The 24,814-nt window shown below is 39.8% G+C and overlaps 1 protein-coding gene and 1 non-coding gene across 6 annotated transcripts in view; both read left to right on the top strand.

The window, feature by feature from the left end:
- Positions 1 to 24,814, top strand: part of LOC118724006 (guanylate-binding protein 1-like) — a 133,059-nt gene that overhangs the window by 87,689 nt on the left and 20,556 nt on the right. For 3 of the 5 annotated variants that reach the window (XM_045584373.1, XM_036446857.2, XM_045584371.1), the window contains exon 1: positions 21,797 to 21,951. The exons of the other annotated variants lie outside the window; for them this stretch is intronic. The gene's annotated coding sequence lies outside the window, so the exon portion shown is untranslated. Of the gene's footprint in view, positions 1 to 21,796; positions 21,952 to 24,814 lie in introns of those variants that run through there. 5 annotated transcript variants of the gene reach the window in all.
- Positions 124 to 196, top strand: LOC118725186. Its single transcript, XR_004989913.1, has one exon. It is a non-coding gene; the product is annotated as a small nucleolar RNA SNORD107 (small nucleolar RNA).

Raw genomic sequence — 24,814 nt, forward strand, 5'->3', positions numbered from 1 at the left:
ATATTTAATGTGAAGTTTTATTTTATTTCTTTATTATTTTTCTATGTTTTTATGGATTATTAAAGAGATAAGAGAAAGGGATAGAGAGAAACATCAATGATAGAGATACAAGAATTGGCTGCTGGTTCATGACAATACAGGACCTTGTCTGAACATCATGATCTCAAAATATGAGCTAGGAAGTGTTACTGAAATCTGGTCATGCGCCTCACCACACACCTAGCACATCTTGTCAACAGGAAGTGTTGGCTTGACATGATAACTTAGCATACTTCCAATGGCAGTTAAAACGCATGTCAGTTCCTCAAACATCCTTCTGCAAAACCTTCACACACATTTCAAGCGCATCCTTTTCTCTTCTGTACATATTTGTGCTGTTGGAGGCAACAAAGGAGGCCCACCCTCGGACCCCGACAGGCACATGTGGAGACCGCCCCCGCCCCCCCCCCCCCCCCCCCCCCCCCCCCCCGCCTGGGATGGAACACCGACACCCGCCTTCTAAGTGTCTCGTGGTGGCTAAGTGGAGGCCTCCCATTGACCAACATGCCAGCCGGATGGAAAATGCCTTCACGTGGACACAGCCCCTGTTCGAAGACAATTTATCTTGTCTGTAACCTAGGTTAGCGATTTTCAACCCATGAGCTACAAAATTTTAAAGCATGTAGTGCACCCTCCCTTAGATTTCACATAAATGACAAGAGTCAACACAACAATGGCTGTTCAGTATGAATTAAAATTACACTTATTTTCTAGGTTAAAAAAAAAAGAATTGGCTGCCTACTGGGGATCGAGCTCATAACCCAGACATGTGGATTCACCAGCAATCAATCTGATGACATCTTGGTTCATGGGTTGTTTTCTGGGGGGAGTTGGTGGGATGATGAAAATTTCTCATTGATTATAGTGATGGTTGCACAAATATATATATATATATATATATATATATATATATATATATATATATACCATTAAATTGTACCTTTAGAATTTGTGAATTGTACACCATATGATATATATCCCAATAAACCTGTCTGGTTGAGTTTTTTAAGATTATATAGCCTGCATTCATGTTGTGGTGGGTGCTTTAGTCAATCTTGTCATCTTCTGAGGCCTCCTTTTTTCCCTCTAAAGCTTTTTTTCTTTTTAATCTATCTCCAGTTCCTAACTACTATTCATTATTCTGTACAGCAGTATGGGTGACCAACCAGGTGACTAGTCCATTATTTCAAACCGGGATTTTCCTACCTTTGTATATTCAACAACCTTTTAATATATTCTGCTAAGCAAAGGTCATCTTCTAGGTATCATCATTATAGAAAACCTTCCCAAATTAGCATACCCCTGCATGCACACTATAATTCTCATCTCTGAAGTTCGTGGTGGATTAAATCAGAATCTATGGTGAACTGAGCAAAAGGAATGGGATTGGTTCTACATGTAAATTTTATTCACCTGTGAAAACCCCTTGCAGTACTGTGTCTGTTCTAATAGAAACAGGGTACTTACTTAATCAGGTACATTACTTTTCCTCCAAAGCTAAGGAATTAAGAGATGACTTCTCCTACCTAATAAAATAGTAATATGCAAATTAACCATCAAGCCACAAGCCATGCCCACAAATCATGCTCACCAGCCAATCAGAGCAAGTATGCAAATTAACCTCAACCAGCCACAGAGAGAAGGAGGGAGGCGTTTCCCCGATAATGGAGGAAACCAAGCTTTCCGCCTGCCCTTTTCAGAGTAAGCCTTCACTCAAGGCTACAAAATTTCAATTATAGAAGGTAAACAAATTCAAACAGAAATGACTGCCACCACTTAGCAAGCAGGATTATAAAGATTCAATTGTAGAAAGTAAATATATACCAGATACCAGGGCCTCTGCTTGGATTGCTGGGGGATGTGGCTGGCCTGCAAATCACCATAGGCCCCTTGCTCCAGCTACCTTATACCCCAAGGAACTCCCACCCTAATCTTGGACACCCTTCAGGGCAAACCAGCTGGCCCCCACCCATGAGCAGGCTTCTATCCTATCTAATAAAAGATTAATATACAGATTGACCATCATTCCAACATACAAGGTGGCTGCCCCCATGTGGTCAAAGATCCTGCCCCCATATGGACACAAGATGGCCACCACAAGAGGGCCAGCAGGGGAGGGCAGTTGGGAGGGACCAGGCCTACAAGGGAGGGCAGTTATGGATGATCAGGCAAGTAGGGGAGGGCAGTTGAGAGAAATCAGGCCTGCAAGGGAGGGCAGTTATGGATGATCAGGCAAGTAGGGGAGGGCAGTTGAGAGAAATCAGGCCTGCAAGGGAGAGCAGTTGAAGGCAATCAACCCTGCAGGGGAGGGAAGTAAGGTGTGACCAGGATGGCAGAGGAGGGAAGTTGGGGGCAAACGAGCTGGCAGAGGAGCAGTTAGACATCAATCAGGCTGGCATGGGAGTGATTAGAGTGTGATCAGGCTGGCAGGCAGAAGCACTTAGGGGCAATCAGGAAGGCAGGCAGGCAAGCAGTTGGGAGCCAGCAGTCCTGGATTGTGAGAGGGATGTCTGACTGCCCATTTAGGCTCGATCCCACTGGTAGTCGGACATCCCTTGAGGAGTCCCAGAATGGACAGGGTGCAGGCTGGGTTGAGGGACAACCCCCACCCCTGCCCTCATGCATGAATTTCATGCACTGGGACTCTAGTTTATAAGAAACTATCTTTCTTACCTTCATTCTTTTTCCCCCAAATTATTCTGTCTACACACATTTAATAACAAGATTTTAAATTATGGTACGCTAGATATGGTGGAAACCTTCCCCCTACAAAACACCTATAAGTGGCAAAAGAAATATTACCAGCACTTTGAAATATATCAGTGTGTTTGCAAGAACATAAAGTTGAAGGAAACAAATATAGAAAATGAGAAGAAAATCATGGTAGTACCTGGAAGCTGAAGCTGTGACCATTCTGAAGCAAGTGCCCATCTTTGACTCTTAATGACCATAAGAAGAGCAGAGGAGGAAGTCTTGGTGCTGAGATTGGTAGGTTTCCTAATTGGAAACTTAGAATGAATTGGAAATCTTCCCAGGAAAGGATAGGCTAATAAGTATCTGTTTACAGCAGAGGAAAAATTACCTGTTGACCTGCATTAGAATTTAAAAATAAAACCTTTCCCTTATCTGAGCATTGGATTGAACTCACTTACATCACAGGTGTGATTTCAGAAACTGCTTAAAATAGGCTGGCATTGATGGGGCCCCAGGACACATGGCAGCAGCAAGTCCTCTCTGTTTTATTTATTTATTTTTATTTTTTTAAATAAGTTTTTATTGTTCATATTATTACAAATGTTCCTTTTTTCCCCCCTACCATTGCTCTCCTCCACCAGGTTCCCACCCCACCCTCTGCCCTTTCCCCTCTCCCCATTGTCCTCATCCATAGGTGCACAGTTTATGTTCAGTCTCTTCCCACGCCCCCCTCTCCCCTTTTCCCCAAGAATCGTCAGTTCACTCCCCTTCCATACCTCTGATTTTATTATATTCAATAGTTAATATTGTTCATCAGATTTTTTTAATTTCCTTGGTTTTTAGATTCACTTGTTGATAGTTATGTATTTGTTGTTCATAATTTTTATCTTTGTTTACTTTTTCTTCTGAAAGAACCCCCTTCAGCAATTCATATAATTCTGGTTTGGCGGTGATGAACTCCTTTAGCTTTTTTTTATTAGTGAAGCTCTTTATCTGGCCTTCGATTCTGAGTGATAGCTTTGCTGGGTAGATTATTTTTGGCTGTAGGTTCTTGCTATTCATCACCTTGAATATTTCTTGCCATTCCCTTCTGGCCTGCATGGTTTCTGTTGAGAAGTCAGCTGACAATCGTATAGGTGCTCCTTTATAGATTACTACCTTCTTTGCTCTTGCTTCTTTTAATATTCTCTCTTTGTCTTTTGCTCTTGGAATTTTAATAATGATGTGTCTCAGTGTAGTCCTCTTTGGATTCCTTTTGTTTGGAGTTCTGTGCGCTTCCTGGACTTGTAAGTCTAATTCTTTCTGTTTTATTTTCTTTTTGTTTTTGTTTTTTGTTTTGTTTTTATTGTTTAAAATATTACATATATTATAAACATATAAGATATATGTTTATAATATCTCCTTTTACCCCCCATTGACCTTCCCCTAGCCTCCCCTATTCATTGTCACATGCCCTCATTTCACCCCCACCCCAGTGTCTTGTGTCCATTGGTGTGCTTATATCCATGCATACGAGTCCTTTGGTTGATCTATTTCCCTCCTTCCCCAACACTCCCCAACTTTCCCACTGTAATTTGTAAATCTGTTCAGTGCTTTACTGCCTCTGCATTTATCTTTTTATTCATCAGGTTATAATGTTCTTTATTTTCCATTTATGAGTGAGATCATGTGGTATTTTTCTTTCATTGCCTGGCTTATTTCACTTAACTTAATGCTCTCCAGGTCCATCCATGCTGCTGCAAATGGTAAGAATTTCTTCTTTTTTATAGCAGCATAGTATTCCATCATGTAGATGTACCATAGTTTTCTAATCCACTCATCTGCTGATGGGCATTTAGGCTGTTTCCAAATCCTAGCTATGGTGAATAGTGCTGCTATGAACATAGGGGTAAATATATCCTTTCTGATTGCTGTTTCTAGTTTCTTGGGAAGCAAATCCTTTTTGTAAGGTTGTGTTCAACTTGGACTCAGAGGATTCCCACAGAAGAGTCCAAAGAAACGTGGGGCCAAAACACAAACTCAAGGGTGCAGTCCCACACAAGCAAGAGATACAAAGTAAAAAACCAATGGCAGAAAGAACCACTAGATTCCAGACACTGTAATTTTGAGCTCAGGCTATAAAATAAAATGTTTACACTATTTAATAATATAAGAAAAAATATTTCAAGGGACAAGATGTCATAAAATACTATAATGCAAATTTTGAAAAAAAATTATTTAAGCAAAAAAGTTTTTATTGAATGGATAATATAATTAATCTTTACAAGATAACAATAACCTTCATTGTTATAGTTATCACATTAATTGTTGACTGTTAACTATCACATAACCACCTAAGTAAAAGACGTATGTATCTATCATTCTACTTTTTATTCAATCCCAGCGGTTTCCTCACTTTACTTTCTCCCACCTCCCTAATCTATTACCAGTGGATTTCATGTAACCCATTTATGTCTCCCTCTTTGATTGTAATGTATAAAATCAGGTGAAAAACTGCCATTCTCTGAAGCATTATCCCAATACATTGAAATTCTGCTTCCCAGCAATTGTTAACAGTTTGGCCAAAAAAAACTTACAGAAATTCTCTACAGATTTGAATGCTTTTAATGCAGTTCAAAACTAACTGGTGGCCTGGCTGATGAGGCTCAATGGTTGAGCTATGAACCAGGAGGTCGCAGTTCAATTCCCAGTCAAAGCACATGCTTGGATTGCCAGCTTGATCCCTAGTAGGGATGTGCAGGAGGCAACTGATCTGTGATTCTCTCTCATCACTGATGTTCCTATCTCTCTCTCCTTGTCCCTTCTTCTCTGAAACCAATAAAAATATATTTTAAGCCAGGACAGGTTTGGCTCAGTGGATAGAGCGTCGGCCTGTGGACTGAAAGGTCCCGGGTTCGATTCCGGGCAAGGGCATGTACCTTGGTTGCAGGCACATCCCCGGTGGAAAGTGTGCAAGAGGCAGCTGATCGATGATTCTCTCTCATCCCTCTCTCTTCCTCTCTGTGAAAAATCAATAAAATACATATATATATATATATATATATATATATATATATATATATATATATATATTTTTTTTTTTTTTTTTTTTTTTTTTTTAAACAACAACTCTGGAGAACGAAGATGGCAACATAGGTAAACACTTGTACTTGCTGCCTCCCACAACCATATCAAAATTACAACTAAAATACATAAAAACTATCATCCAGAACCAAGGGAAACCTGGCTGAGTGGAAGAACTACAACTAAAAAAATAAAGAAGGAAGAGCATTGAGACTGGTAGGAGTTTAGGGGGGTGTGGAGGTGTAGAGGTATAAAGGGGGCTGGTACCTGGGTGTGCTGCTTTTTAATCAGGAAGGATTAAAGCTCCCATGTGCTCTGAGCTCCAATGCCTGGCAAGACTTTGGGAGACCCAGACACATATGGGAAGAAACGGGACTGTCTAGCATCAAGGCAGTAATACAGGGGCAGCTTTCTTCCAGATAGAGGTTTACTCTGCAGTGGTCACAGCAATCTATTGCAGGACTGACTGGCATCCATTGCTGTTTGTTCCACCCTGTAGACTCCCTGAGATCCCACTCCACCCAATTTACAACCCTACCCAAGATGTGGGCAGCGGCTTTTGCATATGAATGGCCTATCTTTTCTCAGCCTAAAACCTGTCAAACTGCAGCTGGGTCAGGAAACTCCAAAGCTATCTACAAAAGGAAAAGGCCAGCACTGCATCAGCCTGCCTTGCTTCACAGCTGAGCTTAATCTGGGCACTTCCAAACCCCATACAAAGAAGAGGAATCTGCAAATCGCTCGGTAGCTCCTGCTGGGTGGTCCCAGGCAGTGGCTGACTTTGCACCTTTTTGGAGATCCAAGAACCAGTGAACCCAGTGGTCAGAGTGAGACCATACCAGATTACAACTCTTCATATCCATAAGAGACACACTCAAGGTACAGACTCAGTGAGCATCAAAGCCCCACTGAAGCAAGTCCCGCCCCATGAGGGTGTCTCCTGCACAGCAGCTCTTCTACTGTAGATATAGCTGGTCCTCACAGTCAATTTGCCAGAAGTAAGCAAACACAGGGAAGCAGTCAAAATGAGGAAACAAAGAAATGTGTCACAAATGAAATAAATGGAAGACAGCAAACTACTGGATATAGAGTTCAAATCCAGTTGTAAGATTACTCAAGAATCTTCTAGAAACTTATTGAGACCTTTGAGGAACTTAGTGAGACCTTCAAGGATCTTAGTGAAAATGAAAAAAAAAATTAAAATGGAAAAGAATGAGTCATAAATTAAGCATACACTGTCTGAAATAAAGACTAATACACAGAGATTCAACCATAGAATAGAGGATACCAAGAATAAAGTCAAATATTTGAAATGCAAGGAAGCAGAAAACACCCAACTGGAAAAGCAAAAAAATTAATAAGAAGAAGAATCCAAAAATTTGAAGATAGTGTAAGGAGCTCTGGGACAACTTCAAGCATATCAACATCCAAATTATGGGGTGCCAGAAAAAGAGAGAGAGCTAGATATTGAAAATATATTTGAAGAAATAATGACAGAAAACTTCCCCTACCTGGTGAAAAAAATATACTTACAAGTCCAGGAAGCACACAGAACTCCAAACAAGAGGAGTCCAAAGAGGACCACAACAAGACACATCATAATTAAAATGCCAAGGGCAAAAGACAAAGAGAGAATCTTGAAAGCAGCAAGAGAAAAACAGTTAGTTACCTACAAGGGAGTACCCATATGAATATTAGCTGATTTCTCAACAGAATCTATGCAGGCCAGAAGGGAGTGGCAAGAAATATTAAAAGTGATAAATATAATAGAAAGAACCTATAACCAAGATTACTCTACCCAGCAAAGCTATTATTTAGAATGGAAGGTCAGATAAAGTGCTTCACAGACAAGAAAAAGCTAATGAAGTTCATCACTGCCAAACCAATATTATATGAAATGATGAAGAAGATTCTTTGAGAAGAGGAAGAAGAAAAAGGTAAAGATAAAAAAATATATATGATCAACAAAGTGACAACAAATACATATCTATTAACAAGTGAATTTAAAAATCAAATGAGGCACTCTGTTCCATGCTTCCATGTCTCTGGATCCACTAAGTTCATCAGTTTATTTTGTTATTTAAATTCCACAAATGAGTTGAAATCATTTGATATTTGTCTTTCTCTGACTAATTTATTTCACTTAGCAAAATACTCTGCAGGTGCCTCCATGCTGTTTCAATGGGCTATATGGATTCTGAGCCCTGTCTCAAAGCAGAAAGAGATAGCAACGGATGGTCTTGAGCTGTGAGTGCTTATTAGCAAGCTGGGAGACAGCGAACACCAGAAGAAACTGCTGGGGGGCCGCTGACAGAGGTACCCCTCACAGGGAAGCACCCACGTGGGCTACATCCCTGCCCAGAGCTCCCTACCAGCTTGGACGGGGAAACCTCGCCATCTTGAGAGGAAGATAGGATCGTGTGAGAGGCCTGAATATCCACAGCCGCAGCGACCACCAAGCACCTGTGACCCCCAGAACACAGATCCCAGGCGGCGCGAACACCTGGCCTCACAGAAGTGCCCCACTGCTTGGTGAAAAGGAGAGAGAGAACTACATAACCAGACATCCTAGATCATGGGGAGACCAAAAAACACCCACATATGAAAGAAAAGCAGGCTTCACCAGAAAAGGAAGTAAACGAGATAGAGGCAAGCAACCTACCAGAGCAAGAATTCAGAGTAATGATCATAAGATGGCTAAAAAGAATGGAAGACAAATTTGACAATATGAGTAAGAACCAAGAGGAAATGAAGAAGAACCAAGAAGAAATGAAAAATGACATTGCTACTGTACAGAACTCAATAGAAAGCATCAAGAGTAGATTGAAAGAAGCAGAGGACCGCATCAGTGAGCTAGAAGACAAGATGGGGAAAAATACGCAATTAGAACAGCTTCTGGAAAAAAAAAAAATTAAAAAACAGGAGGAAAGTCTAAGGGAACTTTGGGACGATACAAAACAAAACAGTATTAGAATAATAGGGGTTCCAGAAGGAAAGGAAACTGAGGAAGACATGGAAAACGTATTTCAAGAAATAATGACAGAAAACTTTCCTGAGATAGAGAAGAAAAAACCCACACAAATGCAAGATACACGCAGAGTCCCAAGCAAAATGAACCCCAGAAAACCAACCCTAGGCACATTATTATTAAGCTGGCAAACACCAATGACAAAAAAAGAATTTTAAAAGCAGACAGAGAGAGACAGAAAGTTACATATAAAGGAACCCCCATCAGACTAGCAACTGATTTCTCCACAGAAACTTATCAGGCCAGAAGGGAATGGGATGAAATATGCAAAGTCATGCAAAGGAAGGATCTGAATCCAAGAATACTGTACCCAGCAAGGCTATCAATCAAAAGTGAAGGTGAAATCAGGAGCTTCACAGACAAAAACAGACTAAGGGAATTTATCTCCACCAAACCAGCAATGCAAGAAATGCTAAATGGTATACTGTAAAATTAAAGAAATAGAAAGCAAAGAAGGAACACAGGGGTATAGAATAAAAATGGCTTCAAATAAGTATCTATCAATAATAATTTTAAATGTAAATGGACTAAATGCTCCAATCAAAAGACATAGGGTAACGGATTGGATAAGAAAACAAGACCCACATATCTATTGTCCACAAGAAACCCACCTCAGAAAAAAAGATGCACACAGACTGAGGGTGAAGGGATGGAAAAAGGTTTTCCAGGTGAATGGAAATGAAAAAAAAAAGCTGGGGTAGCAATACTTATATCTGACAAATTAGATCTCAGAGTGAAGGACATAACAAGAGATAATGAAGGCCACTTCATAATACTAAAGGGAACAATCCAACAAGAAGAAATAACCCTGGTAAATATATATGCACCCAATACGGAAGCACCACAATATATAAAAAAAAAAAAAAACTGCTGGAGGACATTAAGGGAGAGATTAATAGCAATACAATCATAGTAGGAGATTTTAATACCCCACTGTCACCCTTTGACAAATCATCTAAACAAAAAATCAGCAAAGAAATATCAATCCTAAATGACTTGCTATACCAGATCGAATTAATCGACATCTTCAGAACATTCCACCCCAAAGCCACAGAATATACATTCTTCTCAAGCGCACATGGGACATTCTCAAAGATAGACCACATTTTGGGACATAGGCAAAGTCTCTTCAAATTCAAGAAGATAGAAATCATATCAAGCATCTTCTCAGATCATAGTGGCATAAAACTGGAAATTAACTACAATGAAAAAAATCCAAAGAAATCAAACACATGGAGACTAAACAGCATGCTATTAAACAAGGACTGAGTTACCAAAGAAATCAAGGAAGAAATTTAAGACAAACTGGAAAAAATGACAATGAAAACACAACTATCCAAAATCTATGGGACACAGCAAAAGCAGTTTTGAGAGGAAAGTTCATATTCCTACAAGCCTATTGCAAAAAACTAGAAAAAATGGTAACAAAGGATCTAACTCTACAACTCAAAGAGTTACAAAAAGATCAACACGAAAAGCCCAGTGTAAGCAGAAGGAAGGAAATTACAAAAATCAGAGCGGAGATAAACAACATAGAGACCAAAGAAACAATACATAAGATCAACAGAGCCAAGAGCTGGTTCTTTGAAAGAATAAACAAGATAGATGGATCTCTAGCCAGGCTAACCAAGAAACAAAGAGAGAGGACCCAAATAAACAAAATCAGAAAGGAAAGAGGTGAAATAACAACAGACCCCGCCAAAATACAAAGGACTGTTACAAAATACTACGAACAACTCTATTCCAACAAACTGAACAACCTGGAGGAAATGGACATATTCCTAGAAAAATACAACCTTCCAAAACTCAATCATGAAGAATCTAAAAATCTCAACAGAGCAGTGACTTGGGAAGAAATTGCTTCCAGCAAACAAAAAGCCCAGGGCCAGATGGCTTCACAGAAGAGTTTTACCAAACATTCAAGGAAGAACTAAAACCTATCCTCCTCAGACTATTCCAAAAAATCCAAGAGGAAGGAACACTTCCAAACTCCTTCTATGAAACCAGCATCACCCTAATACCAAAACCAGATAAAGACAACTCAATGAAAGAGAATTACAGGCCAATATCCCTCATGAACATAGATGCCAAAATCCTCAACAAAATTCTAGCAAATCGGCTCCAGCAGAGCATCACAAAGATCATACACCATGACCAAGTAGGATGTATTCCAGGAATGCAAGGTTGGTACAATATCTGCTAATCAATAAATGTGATACATCACATAAACAAGTTGAAAGATAAAATCATACAGTCATATTAATTGATGCAGAAAAGGCATTTGATAAAATCCAACACCCTTTCCTGATAAAAACCCTCAACAAGGTGGGAGTACAAGGATCATACCTCAACATAATAAAAGCTATATATGATAAACCCACAGCCAACATCATACTCAATGGGCAAAAACTAAAAACATTCCCTCTAAGAACAGGAACAAGACAGGGATGCCCACTATCGCCACTCCTCTTTGACATAGTACTAGCCATTGCAATTAGACAAGAGGAGGAAATAAAAGGCATCCAAATTGGAAAAGAAGTAAAGTTATCCTTATTTGCAGATGACATGATATTGTATATAAAAAACCCAAAAGACTCCATTAAAAAACTAATTGGCTTCATAAATGAATTTGGCAATGTAGCAGGATACAAAATTAACGCCAAGAAATCAATGGCATTTCTATACACCAACAGCGAACTTATAGAAACAGAGACTAAAAAAGCAATTCCATTTACCATCGCACCAAAAAAATTAAGAAACCTAGGAATAAACTTAACTAAGGAAGTAAAGGACCTATACGCGGAAAACTACACGACACTGAAAAAAGAGATAGAGGAAGATGTAAATAGATGGAAGAACATACCATGTTCATGGATTGGTAGAATCAACATCATCAAAATGTCCATACTTCCTAAAGCAATCTATAGGTTCAATGCACTCCCCATTAAAATACCAACGGCATATTTCACTGACCTAGAAAGAAGTCTCCAAAAGTTCATTTGGAACAATAAAAGACCCTGAATAGCCACAGCAATCCTGAGAAAGAAGGGTAAAGTAGGAGGGATCTCAATACCAGACTTCAAACTGTATTACAAAGCCACTGTCCTCAAAACAGCCTGGTACTGGCACAAAAACAGACATATACATCAATGGAATCGAATCGAGAACCCAGATATCAACCCAAATCACTATGCTCAATTAATATTTGACAAAGGAGGCACGAATATACAATGGAGTCAAGACAGTCTCTTCAATAAATGGTGTTGGGAAAATTGGACAGATACATGCAAAAGAATGAAACTAGATTACCAACTTACACCATACACAAAAATAAACTCAAAATGGGTACAGGACTTAAACATCAGACGGGAAACCATAAAAATACTAGAAACATCCACAGGCAACAAAATCTCAGACATATGCCAAAAGAACTTCTTCACTGATACTGCCTCTAGGGCAATGGAAGCTAAAGAGAAAATAAACAAATGGGACTACATCAAAATAAAAAGCTTTTTTACAGCAAAAGAAACCATCAACAAAACAACAAGAAAGCCCACAGTGTGGGAGAACATATTTGCAAATGTTATTACTGATAAAGGTTTAATCTCCAACATCTACAAACAGCTTATACAACTAAATAAAAGGAAAATGAATGATCCAATTAAAAAATGGGCAATGGATCTAAATAGAATATTTTCAAAAGAAGACAGAAGGAAGGCCAAAAGGCACATGAAAACATGCTCAAAGTCACTAATTATCCGAGAGATGCAAATCAAAACAACAATGCGGTACCATCTCACTCCTGTCAGAATGGCCAACATCAACAAATCAACAAACGACAAGTGTTGGAGAGGTTGTGAAGAAAAAGGAACCCTCGTGCACTGATGGTGGGAATGCAGACTGGTGCAACCACTGTGGAGAACAGTTTGGAGTTTCCTCAAAAAACTGAAAATGGAACTCCCATTTGACCCAGTAATCCCACTCCTAGGAATATATCCCAAGAAACTAGAAACACCAATCAGAAACGATATATGCACCCCTATGTTCATAGCAGCACAATCTACAATAGCTAGAATCTGGAAACAGCCTAGGTGCCTGTCAGCAAATGATTGGATCCAAAAACCATGGTACATCTACACAATGGAATACTATGTTGCCATAAAAAAAGAAGGAATTCTCATCATTTGCAGCAACCTGGATAGAACTAGAGAACATCATGCTGAGTGAAATAAGCCAGTCAACGAAAGAGAAATACCACATGGCCTCACTCATTTATGGATATTAAAGAACATTATAAACTGACAAATCAAAAGTCAGATATAAAGACAGTAAAGCAACAATCAGACTGTAAAATTACAGCGGGGAGAGTAGGGAGATCTGGGGGAGATAAGAGATCAACCGAAGGACTTGTATACATGCATATAAGTACAACCAATGGACACAAAACTCTGGGGAGGGAGGGTATGAATAGGAGGGGGGAACAATGTTAAAATATGTACACAGATAATAATTTAATTAAAAAAATGAAATAAAAAATTAAAAAAATGAAAATATAAAAAAAAATAAAGATAAAAATAAAAAATAAAAATAAAAATCAAATAAATAAAAATCTGATAAACAGAATAAACAGGAAAATGTAATATTGTAGAATGTAACAGGGCATGGAAATGCAGTGGACTGACAATTCTCAGAGGGAAGAGGATGTGGGAAGTGCAGGAAGACATGGAACAAAGATCTTATATGCATGTATGCAATACCTGTGGATGTTGACAGTGGGGTGGTGAGTGCCTGGGATGCGGTGGGAACTGGGTGAAGAGGAGCTATGGGGAGAAAAAAAAAGAAACATCTGTAATAATCTGAACAATAAAGTTAAAAAAACAACTCACCAGTGGAGATCCATCATTAATTTATAAAAAATATTTATTTTTTAAAACTTGAATGCATAGGTATGTTTATATAATAGTTGTTGACTGCACATTCTAATGTCCTTTTTTTTGTTTTTTATTAAGTAGCTACAATAAAGAGCCCACTAGGAATGCTGACAATGATGTAAATAATTGGCTCTCTGGGATATAAATTATAAATCAATATTAGCTAACAGATCAGCATACTTATGCCATACCATATAAAAATATTCCTGTTTGGAATATTTAAAGAAAAAAGGGACCACAGAAGTAGCATCAGGTGGCCATGAAGATGCAAGAAGAGAAGCCATATCCTTCTTGCAAATGATAAAAATTATGAATGAAAAAGGGGACCCTCATCTTTGGACTGGAAGTTATTGATCTCCCACTCGCAAGGCTGACCCTTAGCTTTTGATCCAGGGAGCCCTCAAGTCTTCTGATCTGAATACCAAGTCCAACTCTACTGAGACATGAACAATTAAGTATTCTCACCTGTTGCCATAAAACATTCAATTCATCCAACTCTTTTGTTTTGATTTCATCCTAACCAAGAAATCTGTTTCCTTTTCTGTTTTTGGTCCTTGTCACTGTAATATTTGACAGATAATCAATAAAATAAACTTTGATTATCTTTACTGCATGGCCACATAGGTTGGTCACTGGGAACCAATTAGCCAACACTATTGATTCAAATCTTCACAGTTTGTGTGAAAGTTGTATTTCTTAGTGTATATAAGTAAACTAGAAGCCTGGTGCACAAAAATTCATGCAATTTGGGGGGTTGGGGGGATGTCTCTCAGCCCAGCCTGTCTCCTCTCAGTCTGGGAACCCTCAGGAGATGTCCTAAGCCCCAGTCTGGCCTCCCTCTGCAGGAGGCAACAGGCTGATCAGGGGAAGGCGCTGCCCCCATTACACCCTCCCTGCTTCTGCCTCTGGCCTCCCTCTGTGGGAGGTGACTGGGCCAATGAGGGGAAGGTGACATCCCATCATGCCTCTGCTGCTGCCACTGCTGGCTGCCTCGATGCCTGAGCCTTGGCCCTCCCAGCCATTGAAGCTTGCCTGAGCCTCCAGACAGCCTTGGGCAGTGGTGGCCTCCATCTGCAGCTTTCCTGAGCCTTGGGCCAGACCTGAGCATCAGCACCTGCCATCCACTGCTTTCCTGACCCTCAGGCAGCTGCTGAGACTTTGTCCAAAAGGATGTCTGGAAGATATCCACTCTAATTAAGATATTATCCTTTTATTAATATATATTGATCCTTTGGCTCAGTCGTAGAGCGTCAGTCTGCGGACTGAAAGGTCCCAGGTTCGATTCTGGTCAAGGGCATGTACATTGGTTGCGAGCACATCCCCAGTAGGGGGTGTGCAAGAGACAGCTGGTCGATGTTTCTCTCTCATCAACATTTCTAGCTCTCTGTCTCTCTCCCTTCCTCTCTGTAAAAAATCAATAAAATATATATTTTTAAAATAATAAAATAAAAATAAAATAAAATCTACACTAATAAAAGAGAAAGATTAAAATTGACCATAACTCCACAACACTCACCAGCCAATCAGGAATAAGTATGCAAAGTAACCCAACAAAAATGGCAGGTTAATTTGCATACACACAGGCACCGAGCTGCTTGGATTCTGAGAACATCCTTGAGACCCAGGCCACTCCTAGCCTATAGGCCCACACATAGGCCCTGAGTGGCTGGGGACCAGAATGCCCCCAGCCCTCTAGGACTATGGGCACAGGCACCAAGCAGCTGGGGGAGGAACGGGAATAGCCACCGCATCACCATGGCAACGCGGAGGATGTTCCCACCCCACAGCCACTTGCATACTCCAGCGCCAAGCAGCAACCCAGGTCCACACCCCAGCCCAGCACCCACATGGGGCTTCCAGCCTTGGGGGCATGCCCCCAGGCTGCAGGGTCATGCTCCTAGTACAGTGGACACTACACAGGGAGTCCTCTGTGCATGAGCTGCAGAGGGAACACCTTTTCTTTTTTCTTTTTAAATATATTTTATTGATTTTTTTTACAGAGAAGATGGTAGAAGGATAGATAGTAAAAAACATCGATGAAAGAGAAACATTGATCAGTTGCCTCTAACACACTCCCCACTGGTGATGTGCCCCCAACCAAGATACATGCTCTAAACAAGAATCAAACCTGGGACCCTTCAGTCTGCAGGCTGACGCTCTATCCACTAAGCCAGTGTTTTTCAACCTTTTTTGGGCAAAGGCACACTTGTTTCATGAAAAAAATCACGAGGCACACCACCATTAGAAAATGTTAAAAAATTTAACTCTGTGCCTATATTGACTATATATAAAGTAATTCTCTTGAATAGGAATCAAATAAACACAAAGAAAGTATTTTATAATTACTTTATTATGAAATATTAAGTAAACAAAATAGTGAAAAATTATAAAATTCTTGTCTTGTCTGCACCTACGGCACACCAGGCAACATCTCGTGCCACACTAGTGTGCCGCGGAACAGCGGTTGAAAAACGCTGCCCTAGAACATCCTGCATGGAGTTCTTCATGTGAAAAGCAGCTTAGTACAAAAACATCCCACACCTGAAATTCAGAGTCTGAACAGCCTTTGAAATCCCTAAGCACATAAATAAACATAAATTTTAATATAATAATACTAACATGCAAATTATTGGATCTGTGGCTATCTTTTAGAATAATACAAGTATTCTAGAGACTGAAACTCCAAGTATTGGAAAGAGAGGAAATATACCTTTCTCTACCCAGCATTTAAAAGGAAAAGTCCCTAGAATGTTTTTCAAACAGCCTCACATGAAAACAAAAGGCACAAAAACTGCAGACTTCATTGTAGGAAACAGGAAAGAGCTGTAATCTTGACATCTAGTCTATTTCTGAGAGAATAAGAGCTACTTCCTATTTCTTGCTTCCACTTACAAAGGATGTGTGTTCAATACAAATACTTTATTTGTTCTTAATGAACACATGATAATCCTCACTCATGAGAAAAATAAGAGCCGGAGACTTTGAATTGGCAAAAGGGCTATCAGACTGTCATAGGCAGTGAGGATAAAGGGAGACTCGAAGCACCAGTATTTCAGTCCACATTTGCAAACACAGAGCCATGGATGAACCTAATTTGACCTTCCTCTAAATACTCATCATTTGAGTAAGTACTCATCACTTGAGGAAATCCCAAATCAATCACCAGGGCCTTGTCATTCGATGAACTGCTATTAACAAACCATTAGCCCTGGCTACTGTGGCTCAGTTGGTCAGGTGTTGTACTGTGAAGCAAAAAGTTGTAGGTTCTGCCCTAGCCAGTTTGCCTTAGTGGATAGAGCATAAGCCTGCAGACTGAAGGATCCCAGGTTCCATTCCAGTGAAGGAAGCCCAGGAGAGGTTGTGCAGGAGGCAGCTAATCAATGATTCTCTCTCTTCATTGATGTTTCTGTATCTCCCTCACCCTTCTTCTCTTCTCTGAAATCAATTTAAATTCAGCCTAGTCAATTTGGCTCAGTGGATAGAGGGTCAGCCTGCAGATGGGTCTGATTACAGTCAAAAGCACATACCTTGGTTGCAGGCTGCTCCCTGGCCAAGCCCTGATCAGGATGCATGCAGGAGGCAAACAATCGCTGTGTTTCTCTCACCTCAATGTTTTTCCCTCTCCCATTCTCTCTAAAAAAGATCAGTGAGAAAATGTCCTCAGTGAGGATTAACAAAAAACAAAACAAAACAAAACAAAAAAGTTGCAGGTTCAATTCCAAGTCAGGACATTTGCCCATGTTCTGCTCTCACATTCTTTCCCTTTCCCCCTCCCTTCCTCTCTCTCAAAAAATTAAAAACAAAAAAACAAAAATATTAAATATCTTTAAACTGTATTTACTGGTGTGTGAAATGCAAATAATAAAGCCTACATTATATGCAGGTACTGAAGAATAAGTTGAATTTAGTTGATGACACTTATAAAGAGTTTAGAACCATAGCAGTGTTTGCTTTTACTAGGCATTTGGTGATTGTGACACTGTTATATTGTAAATGAGCGAGCTGAACATTGTTGAATGGAGGCGAGACCACCGAAGAGGCAGAGACCCCTACCCGGGAAATAACTCCAACTAGCCAATTGCGGAGTCTAATTACAAATTTATTACAGATTCGAATCTGGGCTGCCGCCGTGGCAATGGTGCGGCCAGAAGCAGCAGCGGTTACAAAGCGGTCTCTCTCTTTTTAAGCATTCTTCAAATAAGCACATTCCAAACAAGGGGGGGTGGTGGTCTTAACCTTGTGATTGCATGCATCAGCCAGATGGCCTAATCTCCCTCCTTGGTTTGTTCTGCTATCTTAGCCTTGACTATCCCAGACTGCTGATTTGGCCTTCAGCCTTGACTAACCCAGACTGTTAACTTGGCCTTCAGCTTTAACTAACCCAGACTGTTGACTTAGCCTTCAGGTCCGGGAGGGGTGAGTAGCAACTTTCTACCCTCCAGGCAGGGTCAGTTATTTTCCATTTCTCAAACATAAGATGCATTAGTAAGCCAAATTAATTAATTTAGAGCCTTTATTATGATAGCGGTCTCAGAGGAGTAACCTCCGGAGACTGAAACAGTATGGAGGAAGTTTTCCCTTTATTCCTTCCTCCAGTCCCTTTGTCTCCCAAATATGGGTTTTCTGGACCTTTTGCAGACTTTACAAAGAGCTTTATGTAGGTGTTTTCCAGGCAGCTTGTAACCTTGAGCACAGCACAACTCAGTAGCCTTGAGCATGGTATATTTTCAGATAACTGGAGGACACCTGTTTAGGCGAGTAGCCAGGGATGGCGGCAGAGCAGCTTGCAAGGTAAGATAGTTGAGCTTATGTTCCCTATTATTCAAGCAAGCAAGCATATTAATAGAAGCCAAGAAGAGCAGGGTTAAAGTTTCAAACAGCAGTTTTTACAGAATAGAGATTAAGGTAGCAAGATGGAGTGCCTCTGCTTCAACAAAGGGAACCAGCACATGTGGGATTAGGACCCACCACACTGCACAGCAAAAGGAAGTGCTAAACCATTGCTGTTTTCCCTCTCTTCCTTTTTAATTTTACTGAGATGAATAAAATGAAATTGAATGCTTTTATGCAAGTGTATAAGAAGAAATTCAAAACAAGACATGCTGATAACAATCAGTGACTAGAAGGCACAAGTAGAAAATAAAGCAGAATCAAATGTCACTGGAAAATTTGGAGTGGGGGTCAGAAACAAAGCAGGAAAACAGCTCATAAAGTTCTGTGAGACAAACAACTTGTTCATCACGAACACGTGCTTCACACAACCAAACAGACTATTTACACAGACATCAGCAAATTGCTAATATAGAAGGAAATGGACTATAATAATTGGAAGCAGAAGTTGTATTTTCTTTAAAAATTACTCTTTCCTAATTTTTTAAAGGAAATATATAGTAGATTATTGAGGCATTATGTCTGTAACTCTCAAATAGTTTAGACAGAGAAAGAAAATATGTGGTAAAATGACATTAAGGAAATTTTATATTTTTGGCTAAGTTTGTAAGGAATGAGTATTTGGTAGAAATCACCGGTGAAGCCATTTGAGCCTGAGCTTTTCTTGGTGGTAGTTTTCAACCTCTTGTTACTACAAGTCTATTCACATGAGCTATTTCTTCTTCTTCTTCTTCTTCTTCTTCTTCTTCTTCTTCTTCTTCTTCTTCATCTTCGTCGTCTTCTTCTTCTTGCTATTTCTTCTTGAAACAGTTTCAGTACTTGGTGTCATTCTAGGAATTTGTCCATTTTTAATCTAATTTGTTGGCATACAGTAGTTCATAGTATTGTCCTATAATCTCTTTTATTTCTGTGATGTCAATAGTAATGGCCCCTCTTTCATTCCTGATTTTAGTAATTTGAGTCTCCTATCATTCTTCATTTCCAGTTTAACTAAAAGTTTGTCAAAATTGCTTATCTTTTCAAAGATCCATCTTTTGCTTTCACTGCTTTTTTTGTGTGTATATTTTCCCATTGCCTATTTCATTAATATCATTTACATAAATCTCTTTTTTTTTTCGTTTTGCTAACTTTGGATTTAGTTTGTTCTTATTTTACAGTGTCCTAAGGTGAAAGGATATTAATTAAGAACTGTTGTTTTCTTAGTGGTGCTCCTGGACATGAATATAAATATTTCTCAGAATATAATTTAGTCTGTTCTCTGTAGCTATGACTCTGTTTCTATTTTGTTTGTTAGTTATTTTGTTCATTATATTCCACATATAAGTAAAATCATATGGTATTTGTCTTCCTCTGAGTGGCTTATTTCACTTAGCATAATACTCTCCAGGACCACACAGGTGAGGGGGATTGAGAGATTGAGTGAAAGAGGTGAAGAGATTGAGGAAAAAAACACCAAAAACCCTCATATATACAGACAACAGTATTATGATAACTAGAGGCAAAGGGGGTGGAAAGGTACAAGAGGATAAAGGGGCTAAATGATGATGGCAGGAGACTTGGGTTTGGGTGAAACATAACCCGATACAATATACAGACGATGTATTACAGAATTGTACACTTTAAACCTATATAATTTTATTTACCAATGTCACCCCAATAAATTCAATAAAATTAAAAGGAAAAAGAATATACCTGGAATTTTTGCCAAATTAATTCCAGTAATATTCAGAACTATTACTCCTGAAAATTATATTGCCTTTCCCCCTTTCAGTGCTATTTTTTACATATATATTACAAATCACATCTGTATATGTTAACAACCCCAACAATACATTTTCAAAGTTATTCACTTATATAATTTTATGTCTTGAAAGAGCTGAGGGAGAAAAAATAAATGCATAGAGCTTGTTACATTAGCTTTCTGACTTAGAATTTCTGGTTCTCTTTTCTTCCTGAGTTCACCTTACTATCAGGTATCATAGCTGAATTCTATTGTTGATAAATATATTACATTTAAGTATGTCATGGGCCCTGCAATATAATTGTAGTATACAATTGCTTTTCCAACCAGTTAAGAGAAGAAAGGAAAATAAATCTGCATTTATATTGTCTTTTATAATTACACAATTCCCTTAGTGCTGTACTTTCTTTTTCTACGTGGATATGTGTTACCGTTTGAAGTCACTTGCTTCCTCCCTGAAAACCTCCTTTTGTGTTTTTTCTAAAGTCATTTGCTAGAAATAAAGTTTCTTCAAGTTCCCACACTGTTTCAATAAAATCAATTCTTTGGGGGAGAATGTCAGAGATCTCTGATATGCACTGCCTCTCTCCCTGGGTAAATATCTCTGAGCCACTGCTCCTCCCTGGGCAGGGGTGGTAGCCTCTGGTCTTCCCCACTTGCCTCTTCCAGCTTGGAAACTCCTTCCTACAAATGAGCCAAAGGAAAGGTGAACAGGCCAGGCAATCTCAGCCTGCTATGCATCAGCCAGAGCCTTCACTCTGAGTGGAGCTGGGTGCGGGTTGGGAGCCCCAGCCTGCAGGAATTTAGTCTCTGCAACTCAGTGTTGGAGGCAATGAGAAATACTGTGGCCTGCCTCTCCCAGGAACATACCTTACCCAGCTTAAAAGAGGGAAGAGGGAGATGCATCTTGGTGACCATACTCACCAGGCACCAGAAATGGAGCTTTGGTCAAACTGAACTGTAAGATTAGAGTCATTCAATGAATTAGACTGACTCAGCAAGCACAAAGGAGGGAAGTTTATTAGAAGGAATGAGGGGATGGAGCCACAACAGGGGAAGGTTAGAACTCAGTCTCCGCTGTCCTTGGGGTTGAATTTTATGTGCAAAATCACAAGAGACAGAGGCTGGGGAATATAAGTGTTCTACTAGTGCTTGCCCTTGAGGCTGTGGGCTGTAAGCTGCTGTTATCCTGCTGCCTCGCCCTCAGTGTGACTGCCTCCTGTTGCACCAGATAGGGTGACTGCAGGTTGTTCTATGAAAGTCCTTTTGAGACTTTCTAGTCCACCTGAGCCAAATGTCCTTGGCTGGCCTGTCATGAACTAGTTACAAAATCCTACCCTCCAGTTTTCAGAGCCTGCAGAAATTCCTTTTATGGTTGTTGAGTTACTGCATTTTATTCAGTGCTTTCAGTTTCACATTACTCTAAACCCTTAATTTTTAGTTAAGTACTTTAGGAAGTCAGGACAGCCACGTCACATCAGAGTTTAAATAAAAGCCCAAGCATACCATCCAGTGAAAGGTAGAGAAGAAATACCACTGCAACCTACACTGAGGAGGAAAAAAAGGTAAGAATTATTTTCTCATTAAGGCAGCTTTCTCCCAACGTCTTCAGGAACCGTACTCTGAGAAATAAAGTCCAGGATAAGATTGGGGCAGGGTAGGAGAGATTTATAAGGGTCAGTTCATTTTCAAAAAAAACAATGAGCATGAAGATAAGGTTGAAGCAGAGCCTGTGTAGGGCAGATGATGAGGTTCAAATCCATTGATATCATGTGGCAGCAATCCCTAAGCGTCTCTACTGTGCTTGGGGGAATTAGACAGCAGCAGACATGGGGCTAAGCTCAGACTTTGAAAAGCATTACGGTTGTCTTTCTTTTTGCCAACATTGTGTTGTCTGCAGACTCAGTTAAATCACCATTGTCTTTGATGGAACTTGTTCTGTCCCAACCCATGGGGCAACAACGGGGGTCCACAGGAATCACCTAAGAGAATGAAACAAACAAGGAACGTGGAAGAACGGAGGCAAGACAAGGTTCTGATCAAGCCTCGACTTTATTCTTTGAAATGGCTGTATATATACAGCAGAAACAAAGGAGGGTAGGGTTGCCTATGCAGAGGGGTCTTTGGCATCTGGCAACACAGGATTGGCTAACTGCCAGGGCGGTGTAACATTCCAAGGTGTAACATTCCAAGGCTGGGCTATCTATGGGGGAGGATCAGAAAGGGGAAGTTGCAAAGATGTTAAGTGGCAGGTTAATCTTATCTTCTGGCCAAACCCTCAGGGCACCGCATAACTTCTGCTAGAAGGAACTTACAGTATTTTTTGGACCATAAGACGCACTTTTTTTTCCCCCAGAAGTGGGGGGGAAAAGTCCCTGCGTCTTATGGTCCAAATATAGCCTACACATATACTTTAAAAAAAAAGTTTTTTTACTTGCCCGGCTCTGTGTGGTCTCTGTGTGCTTGCCCGGCTCTAAAATGGTTCTAAATACTGCTGTTTACTTTACAGGGTTGATTACATGTGTTTATGACTGTGATGTTGGGTTTTAATGCACATAAAATATTTTAGGACACTATTTGTTTCAGAATCATTTTTTCTTCATTTCCCTTCTCTAAAAACTGGTGCGTCTTATGGTCCGAAAAATACGGTAATTCTATTTTCTTAAAACTGAGTTGTTTGTCTCAATTCTGATGGCTCCCAGCATCTCCTCCCTCTTTGTTTTAATGAGGGTGGGCCTTAACCGATTGGGGGAGTAGTGACCTGGTTCCTCCCGTAGGTTTCCCAGGCCCACCAGTGTTAGCGGCTCTTGGTATCTTTTGGGGAGGAGAGGCAGAGCCAATTGGATTTGTATCGATACCAACCTCTATGCAAACCAGGTATGCTCACAGGGAAATCCAGAGGGGGTTAAAATTTTCCCGTGACCTTCCCTTGGGAAGAGGGGGTCGGAAAATTTTTTGGACCTTCCCTTGCAATGCTTTGCTCTGCACCCATATCGGTATCCATACCTTTCTCCCAGTGAGGAGTAGGTAAGCATTCCTCTGGTCATCATGCTGTCCCCGCAGGGAGGGAGCGATGGTAAAGTTCATAATCTTGCTCATTGTCAGCTACTGCTAAACGGTGGTAATGTACCTGGATGGGTTTGGCCAAGATGCTGTCAATATGTTGTTTTACAAAATCTGTTAACCTCCGAAAAGCCCAGGGGCCAAAGGATAGGACTAATAAGAAACCTATGAGGGGGCCCAGGATGGGGAGAAGGTAGGGGAGAAGTCCGTTTAGTCCGCTCCAGAGAGGGTTCTCGAACAGTTCTTTCCGCCACTTTCTTGTCTTGGTCGATTCCGGCCTTGTTGGCGTAGAAACAGCAACGTTCCTGTAGGGCTAAGCATGTCCCTCCCTGCTCTGCTCTGAGTAAGTCTAACCTTCTCCTATTTTGTAGAACAACTTCAGCTAAGGAGTAAATTTGGTCTTGGAGATCATTAATGATACTAGAGAGGGCTTGGACATCATTGATTACTTGATTAGATAACTTAGTATAAGAATGTACAACCACTCCTAGCCCCGCATTATTACTGAATCTGATAAAACTCTTTTCTGGTTTATGTTTCCTTCTACCTAGTTGACTCGGTGGAGGCTATTGTACAGGAGGCCTGATGCCTTTTGCCTGCTGTACGATCTTCTGCATCACAATTTTAAAAAAGTTTTTAAAGTATAAAAAGTATGACTGAGCTTCTCTTGAGGTGACACATAATATCTGTCTCCCCCTTTTTTGTTTTTAAAATGATCTTAAGAGTACTAATGGCTCTATCCACCACCGAGTGACATTTATTTTACCAGATTTGATTAGGTTTAAGTCCTCGGGAATTTATTCCTAAGGTTGGTATAGGAAGTTGGATAATATTCTGAGGACATTGTTTCTAATAAAATATGGAAATTGCCATTCTCAAATAACATTTTATAGACTGAAAATTAAATGAAAAGTTCCTCTGAATTAATGTGCCTTATAATAGCTGTTTTAATCATTTTTGCTATACTTACCATATAAGTACTATTACTATAGATTGATGGGCTTTGTAGTAAAATTTGTTAAGGCATAAATAAGAGCTTGTATTTCTATTGAAATATAAGAGGTTTGAAGGACCTTTGCTCCTCTGCTGTAGTATATCTAGCCTTTCTTGAACTGGATCTATCTGTAAAAATGGTTAATACCTGAGATAAAAAATTTCTTTTAATGTGGTTGTTAATACTATTCTCTGTGTTAGAATGCACAGGTGCTGACTGCAATACTTTAAAAATAAAGCAAATTCATTTCTGAATTCACAAGCCACAAATGTTGCCTTGCCTTTAGTTTGATTAAAATGTAGGCGGCCATATACAGTTAGGATTCAGTTATTTATAAAACATTGGCTTCTCATGTAACTTAATTTATATGA

Source organism: Pipistrellus kuhlii, unplaced genomic scaffold (genome assembly GCF_014108245.1).
Source record: "Pipistrellus kuhlii isolate mPipKuh1 unplaced genomic scaffold, mPipKuh1.p scaffold_m20_p_2, whole genome shotgun sequence".
Taxonomy (NCBI): domain Eukaryota; kingdom Metazoa; phylum Chordata; class Mammalia; order Chiroptera; family Vespertilionidae; genus Pipistrellus; species Pipistrellus kuhlii.